This window comes from Brassica oleracea, chromosome C7 (genome assembly GCF_000695525.1).
Source record: "Brassica oleracea var. oleracea cultivar TO1000 chromosome C7, BOL, whole genome shotgun sequence".
Classification (NCBI taxonomy): domain Eukaryota; kingdom Viridiplantae; phylum Streptophyta; class Magnoliopsida; order Brassicales; family Brassicaceae; genus Brassica; species Brassica oleracea.
Window position 1 is genome coordinate 10,352,157 of NC_027754.1, and position 9,364 is coordinate 10,361,520.

Consider the following 9,364-nt stretch of genomic DNA (forward strand, 5'->3'; position numbering starts at 1 on the left):
CACAAAGTCCTCGAGTGTCTCAATATGATCCGAGGGATTTTCATCAGAAAGACCGTGATAAGGGTGCTGACCCACATGAGAGAAGTGTGTGGGGTGTATTTGAAATCCCTGGATTTGTAGAGGTTGAATCGCAGACCTGTTGGTGTAGAACTGCCTAGGCCTGGTAAAATCTGCTAACAATCTCTGAAGAGGAACTTTATCCTCGGTGGCAGCAGATGGCTCAAAGATTGCAATCCCTTGTCCATCTATCCTTTGACCTGCTGCATTACACAGATGTCCTCCAGGGTCATGCATGTCTCCATTCTCATCACTCTGTAGCGCAAGTGTCGCGACCATGTCTGTTCACAGATTGGTATCGACCGCTGTTCGAGTTGAACTGTCGATCGTCGCTCTATCAAAAATGTCGATCGATGTAGTAGAGGTGGTGTCGATCGACGTAGTAGAGGTAGTGTCGATCGACGTAGTAGAGGTGGTGTGGATCGATGATGTGTGTTTCTCTTTGCGGATCGAACGTTCCAAACGTGTTGGGTCTGAGAAGAAAAGTAATTCTTCCTTGCTACTTCTGGTACATAGGCATGTACCTGAAAGACAAGAAAAATTTTTGTGTAAGTAACTATGACAGTAAATAAAACCTAGACTAAACCTATTAATCAATTCTAATGGCGATCAAAGCTCCCCGGCAACGACGCCAAATTTGATATCACTCAAATTACCCTAAGGAGTGATTTATACTCTCTCAAATAAGAGGTCGAGTTGTAGTACTTAGGGATCGAATCCACAGAGAGCTAGGGCACACAATAGACTATAGAAATCAAGATTAAGCAAGGCAAACATTTTGTAAAACAGTAAATAAATGAAATCAAAGTGAACAAAGTAGTTGTTCGTTTGGTTGATTGAGGTTGTAAACAATTAGGAGAAATAGCTAGACCTAGAGATTTATCAATCAAGAGATTCAATACTACAATCAAGGATACTAAGGGTTTTATAGATTCAATTCTAGAACTAGATTTTAATAAGTAGCCATCCAGCTCTCGCATGCAATTGCTAATCAGCTGTCTAAGTCCTGTGTTCCTGCTTTCGCGTGCGAACCAGGAGCGAGCATCGATCTATGCTATGGCCAGAGCGTCGATCTATGCTTCTTCGGACAAGCGTTATCGTACAGATCAATAATGTTCAATTAGCTCTAGACCATCTCTCGTACGCGCCTAGATAACTAATCCACTCAGGGTTCGGGTTCCGTTAATCAATTGCACTTTCGTGCCTCTCAATTATCCTATGATTATAGGTTCAAACAATTAGTCACACCGTCGTACTTTTCCAACTATTCCAGATCCTAGTATTACAAGCTACACTAGTGTAGAAATCAGTAAACAACCCTAGCAATCCTAACAGATTATCAATTTGACATTAAGCTCATGAATCCCTAAATCTAACAGGATGAATTACTCAGACATGCACGCAGTAACACAAATCATAGTCTGAATAATAGATTAGATAAATCAATGGTAAAACCAATGGAGTACCAATCAATCTCTGAAGGAGAATCGATTTTCTCTCCAACCCTAAAACAATAAAAATGAATAATAGAAAGCGTAGCCGTCAAAAGTGGCTTAGAAATAACATAAATAGGATTTCTGGTCGTCCATGAGTATTTTGGTAACTTGGTGGGGCTTCTGGGCTTCAAACGGTCTTGAAAGATGCTTGTCCCACGTTCTGGCATCACTGTTGATTGACACCAATGCTGTGTTATCGATCGGCAGTCCTTCATCTCCTCGACAGCTTCCTCTTGCGAGGCAGACTGACCACTCTTCAGTAAAATGAACATAACTTCTACTACAGGATGCTGATTGACCTCAAACCGGTGGCATTGGAAAGCTAACTCAAAGCTCTATCTTGTATTAAGATATTGGCTCAATATAACGGTGGGAAGGTCTCCATCCATAGCTAGACATCTGACACGTCTGTGCAGCTCTACACTCAAAAGGCTCCAGAATCACCATATTTCTCGAGAACGTACCTGAACCTGTAAACACTCTAAATAGACTCTATATCATAGTAAATATATCTTAAAACACCAATATACCATGGCTAATAATGGGTGAAATCCATGGTATATCATTAATCTAGCTTTATTTCGAAGACTAAAAATCTATTGTGTAATCCTAGAGTCTTTGTGAATTCGATCCCTAAGTACTACATCTGAACCTCTTATTTGAGAGAGTAATTCACTCCTTTGGGTAATTTGAGTGATATCAAATTTGACGCCGTTTCCGGGGACACTTTCTTATTACGATTAGATTAAGTTTAAAATATAGTCTAGATTTTGTTACTGAATTTGCTAAAGTTTTCCTTCTTTTCCCCGCTAACACAGGTACTTAAGATGGAGGACATGGATTTCGTCTGGACATCGATCGACAGAATAACAACAACATCAAGCGACGTGTCGACGAAATCATCGGTCAACGCTGCACTCCAGACATCGGTCGACGAGTCGAGGAAACATCGATCGACGATACCCCGCTAGAAGCAGGTAAGTGTTCTCTTACCAATCATGCTAATGAGGAAGTAGTCCTAGGTGAACCTAAAGGTCAACTAAGCAACACAATCAACCAAATCATAAATGGACATGGGACTGCAATCCCTGTTAAAATTAATTCAACCTCGAATAGAGTCAAAGAAATAAAATTGCCTTTGCAAGACTACTTAAATCCTGGCAGAACATATTCCAATAGGTCAGCCATTAAACTACCAAAAGACGATACCAAGGAATCTGGGCTCAGCCTTGAATACCTGATCTTGGTATGTCAGAACCCTTTCCGTGGAACCACCTTGGAACACCCACACGATCACATCGACTACCTAGAAGACATGATGAATGACGAGTACAATCGCTGTAAACTCTTCTCATTTTTCTTATAGGGCGACGCTAGAAAATGGCTAGACCAACTACTAGCAGGATCTCTGACCTGCTGGAAGGAAATTAGGAGTGCTTTCATTAATCACTTCTTCGATGAGACGCGTTAATGGGATGTAAGGAAGAAAATCTCCACATTCCGCCAAGATCCACGGGAATCATTCAGAAACGCCTAGGAAAGATTCAAGAGTTACCAACTTGAATGTCCCCACCATGGTTATTAAGAACCACAACTTTTTAACACCTTTTACAGGGGTGTTAACCTTCATTACCAAATTACCTAGACACAACCAGTGAAGGGAGCTTTAGTACCAGGAGCCCTGAAGAAGCAAATCACTTGATCAAGAATGTACCAACGGGTAGATCCTACGAGATGATGGACGTAGAACGAGGAAGAAGAGTTGATTCCATAGATGAGCCATATTTCGCTGAAATTAAAGAATCTCTGGACTCACTTCATTCTGTTCTAGATGAGCAAAATCAATTTGGGATCTACCAAATCGATGATGATGTCCTTTCTGACCTAGAACAACAGGTAGATTTCATGGATAATCCAACCTTGAAAGATAGGCATCCCAATCCTGACACTGACAGCTTCACCCGAAATTATGATGCTACTGTTGGATCACGCCGAGGCAGAGCGAAATTTAGGTTAAACCAAGCTTTCACGAGAAATCGCAAAATGGCCACTGACCATAATGGAAAGATAAATATAATCTACAGTGAGCTGATGAGGAAGTTCAACGCTCTAAGTGAATACGTTAAGAGACTAGACAGTCAAGTAGCGGAAAACGCGACTGCCATCAAAAGAGAAACATAACGTCTCCCTGGGAGAACTAACGCAAATCTGAAACGTCAAGTTAATGTTGTGCTACTAAGAAGCGGAAAACGCCTCACCCCGAGCACCATAGATATTAACTATGCGGAAAAACCCAGTGAAGTTGAGAAAACCGGCGAAAGTAGATCATGACCGATACTTCTCGATAATCCTGATCCAGGATCAGAACCTCCTCGAGAAAAGGAAAGGTCCAACACTGAAAAATCTGAGAAGGCGACGATCAACCTTGATGAAGAAGATGAGGAGTCAGAAGAAGATGTGGAAATCGATCGACAAAAAGGGAACAACATCGATCGACCGACTACGGTAAATATCGATCGACAAACTAGAAACAATGTCGATCGACACTCGACTACTGCCAAACCGGCAGTGGAGAGAGTGTATAGGACTTTGCCGCCCTTTCCTCTCAGCAAGTCGCAAACTAAGGGAGAACTGGATAAAGCGATTTGCAAGAAAGCATTCGATAACATCACGCTAGAAATGCCACTAAGTGAAGCCATAAAAGTATCACCCTCGATAAAGAAATATGTAAAGAAAATGGTATCCAACAGCTTCCCAGCTGCTGAACACAGCGTCATGATGGTTTCAGAGGAAGTAAGTGCTATAATCCAAGGCGAAACCCCAATCAAGAGTCCTGATCCTGGCAGCTTTGTTCGAGATTGCAACATACGAAATAAAAAATTTCCTCGATCCCTTTTTGACCTAGGTTCCAGCGTAAATCTCATGCCGCACTCTGCTGCGAAATCATTGGGATACAACGAGTTTAAACCAAGCAAAATAACTTTGGTTCTTGCTGATAGATCCGTTAGAGTACCTGAAGGAGTACTAGATGACGTGCCAATAAAGATTAACGACTGTCACGTACCAACGGATTTCGTTGTGTTGAAATACCAAAATGAACCGAAAGACCCCCTAATTTTAGGTAGACCATTTCTAGCCACATCTGGTGCGATCATCGACGTCAAGGAAAGTCAGATATGTTTAAACATTGGAAACATCCCAATGACTTTCGATATGGAAAAACTAATAAGACGACCTTTAATCGACAAACAAGCCTTTTATGTGGATGATATCTTTGACTTGGCTGAAGAATCTTTCATAGACCTATGCTCAGATGATCCCCTGGAAAAATTGCTTACATTTACTGAAAAGGAAATGTTTAGCATCTACAACATGGCTGATGAGTACAACGACCTTTAATCGACAAACAAGCTTTTTATGTGGATGATATCTCTAAGTTGGCTGAAGAATCTTTCATAGACCTATGCTCAGATGATCCCCTGGAAAAATTGCTTACATTTACTGAAAAGGAAATGTTTAGCATCTACAACATGGCTGATGAGTACGCGCGATTAATGAACGCAATTGTAGAGATAGCGAATGTCGATGACGTGGGGGATGACGATTCGGAAATCAGTGTCGATTGATATTTAAAAGACGCCGTCGATCGACAACCATCCTCTCTATAAAATTGGAACACCGAAAAAGCACCGAAAGTTGAGTTGAAACAATTACCTGCCAGACTCAAATATGCATTCCTTTATAATAATTCCTACCCCATAATCGTAAACGCCAATCTAACTAATGGAGAACTTGCGTTGTTATTGAATAAACTGCGCAAGTATAGGAAAGCCCTCAGATACTCTCACAAGGATATTCATGGTATCTCTCCAGGTTTGTGCATGCACCGAATTCACTTAGAAGACGATTCCAAATCGTCAGTGGAACAACAAAGGAGGGTAAACCCGAACTTGAAGGAAGTTGTTAAGAATGACATTATCAAACTTCTAGATGCTAGAGTCATCTACCTCATTTCGGATAGTAACTGGGTGAGCCCTGTGCATGTTTTACCTAAGAAAGGCGGTATTACAGTAGTGCAGAATGATAAAAATGAAATCATTCCTACGCGAACTGTCACCGAGCATCGAATGTGTATCAATTATAGGAAATTAAACATTTCCACCAGAAAAGATCACTTCCCTTTGCCCTTCATTGATCAAATGTTGGAAAGATTGGCAAATCGCCAATATTACTGTTTTCTTGACAGATACTCTAGATTTTTCCAAATCCCTATACACCCTGACGATCAAGAAAAGACTGCCTTTACATGCCCTTACGGAACATTCGCATACCGCAGAATGCCATTCGGTCTTTGTAATGCCCCTGCCACTTTCCAATGATGCATGATGTCAATCTTTACAGATATCATAGAAGATTTCATGGATGTCTTTATGGACGTTTCTCGGTCTATGACCTAGTTTCAAAAATTGCCTAGATAACCTTTGTAAAGTTTTGGCAAAATGTGAAGAAAAGAACCTTGTTCTTAATTGGGAAAAATGCCACTTCATGGTTAACGATGGGATCGTCCTAGGACATAAAGTATCTGCTGCTGGTATAGAATTAGATCGAGAAAAAATTAAGGTAATGACCGGTTTGCCTGCCCCCACAAACGTAAAAGAAGTGAGAAGTTTTTTCGGGCATGCCGGATTTTATAGGAAGTTTATACAAGATTTCAGCAAAATCGCTAGACCACTCACAGCCCTCCTATGCAAAGAAGTTAAATTTGACTTCACACCAGAATGAGTAAAGGCTTTTGAAGAAATAAAGAAAGCCTTAATAACGGCCCCCATCGTACAAGCACCTGACTGGAACCTTCCTTTCGAAATTATGTGTGACGCGAGCGATTTCGCTGTGGGAGCAGTACTAGGCCAAAAGAAAGACAAAAAGCTACACGTTGTCTACTATGCCAATCGAACTCTCGATGAGGCACAAAGGAATATGTAACAATGGAAAAGGAACTACTTTCTGTAGTTTATGCATTTGAAAAATTCCGCCAATACCTAGTCGGTTCGCGAGTTATTGTTCATACATACCACGCTGTAATAAAATATTTAATGCAGAAGAAAGACGCGAAACCACGACTCTTGTGATGGATCATGGTACTCCAGGAATTGGACATAGAAATAAAAGACAAACGGGGAGTGGAAAACGTAGTCGCAGACCACCTTTCCCGGATATGAATAGAGGATGACGTCCTTATCGACGATTTCTTGTCGACAGAGAACGCTTACCAAACGGCTTCATCGTTCGTGGGTAACATATGTCTCACATCCGAGGAGCCATTGATCGATGCCAACAATGCTATGTCGATCGATACTACCGATGATCAAAACCAAGACATTTCCCCCATGACCGTCACTTTCGATATAAAAGTCAGCGTCGTAATGGCTTGATCCCAATTAATCCTAAGATCTAAATTTAAAGGGTGATCAATCCTAAATTTAGCTTTAAGCATAACTAGATGAAAGAATTATATTTCTAAACATCCTAACAATTGTTGTTGTCAGTAATACATTTATCAACCTATTGAGAAACCTAAATCTAACAATAAGAATTACTCAGACATATTCATGGAACACATAGTTATGATGGTATGAATAATACTTAATTAAAATGAGTGAATAGAGTAAGCAACAAAATGAATAAAAGCAAAAGAATTCAAGATCTTCTCTGTTTTGCAGTGTTGATCTATCTCTCCAATTCTAAGCTCTCCCCTTTCAACGGTGGCTTCTTGCTTCCTCCAAACTAGGTCTAAAAAGGTCTTTAGGCAAGTCTGCCTCTAAAATAATACAAAACCAGAATAAATAGCCTCACAGGCGGCCAGAGACTTAAAATGTAATTATTGAAACTTTTGTGAAACTTTAATTCTTCTAATTTGTCATTAACTCTCGAGTGGCTTCGCCGGCAATCGATATGAAGAGTTCACTATCGATCGATATCCTTTGGTAACTATCGGTCGATATTCTAACAAATTATCGACCATCCAGCAAAGCTCAGAAAGTCTCTAAATAGCTCCAAATACATCATTTTTTTTCGGTTAGTACCTGAACCTGTAATTACTCTAAATAGACTCTATATAGTAATAATATATCTTAAAACACTCATAAACGATGGTTAAAATTGGGTAAAATCCATGGCATATCAGTGCTTAATAAATCTATGATCAAGTTCAGGTTAATTACTCAAGAACAAGCAATAAGAACATACTCAATGATGAATATCACAACTTAGCAATTCTATATTTGGGGCTAATCCCACATAACCTATCTGAACCCTAAACCTAACAGGTGGACATATGCCGACGAAGAGGAAAAATCAGCAAATGACATGAAGTGGAACAAAAGTCTATTCTAGAAATAGAAGTCTTTGATTGCTGGAGGATAGATTTCATGGGTCATATCTCTTCCTCATACGGGAACAAGTATATTCTTGTTGCTGTTGATTATGTTTCCAAATGGGTCGATGTAGTAGCTTCCCCAACCAATGATGCATCTGTAGTCATAAGCGACGGTGGCTCCAATTTTATTAATAAAGTGATATCACACAAATTACCCTAAGGAGTGATTTATACTCTCTCAGATAAGAGGTCGAGTTGTAGTACTTAGGGATCGAATCCACAGGGAGCTAGGGCACACAAAAGATCTAATAGTTATATGATTGAGCTAGGCTAATAGGTTTAAAGCAGTAAATAAAGATAGCAAAGCAGTAAATAAAGCAGTAAACAAGTTGAACAAGACAATTGTTCAGCTTGGGGGAGAGTTGTTAGATGGAAGGATGGTTTGCTAGATCTAGGGTTTCTATTCAGGAAATTAGGATTATAATGAGATAGAGACTAAAGCATGATATTATAGAACTCAACGAATAGAATAACCGATCATCTCTCGATTTCTAGATTATCTATTACTAGATCCAAAACCTTCAGCTCTCGATGTCGAATCTTAGAAAGCGTCGATCGATGTCTTTATAGGAGCATCGACCGATACGCCTTTCGTCGTGTCGATCGATATCTCATTAGGAGAATCGATCGACACGCTTCTAGTAAGCGTTTAGCGCGGGTTGATTAAATGTTCACTAGGGTTTCTAGATCAACTCTCGTTTGTTTCTATCAATCCTAGCTCAGAGAAGACAAGTCAGATAAAAACCCAAGCTATCGCTTGTGCTTGATAAATCAATGATCAAGTTCAGGTTAATTACTCAAGAACAAGCAATAAGAACAGACTCAATGATGAATATCACAACTTAGCAATTCGATATTTGGGGCTAATCCCACATAACCTATCTGAACCCTAAACCTAATAGGGTGGATCTATTCAAACATGAAGTTGTCACAGAAAATCATAGAAGAATAGATATAAAGCTGCAATATAATAGATAAAAAAACCAAAGGAGTTCCAGGAGGACTCTGAAGGAGTTCCTCCTTGCTCTCCTAACTTAGAACAAGAATAAAAGAAAGCTTAGCCGTCAACAATGGCTTAGAAAACACATAAATATGGTTTTAGGTCGTCCAAGGGTATTCTGGTAATTTGTGGTTGCTTCTGGGCTTCAGTCGGTCATAAAATATGCTCAGCCCATATTCTGGCATCACGGTCAACCGACACCAATGCTGTTTTATCGATCGACAGTCCTTCATCTCCTCGACAGCTTCCTCTCGCGAGGCAGACTGACCACTCTTCAGTAAAACGGGCATAAGTTCTGCTACAGGATGCTGATTGACCTCAAACTGGCGGCATTGGAAATCTAACTCAAAGCTATTTGGTGTCAAAAGATGGGCT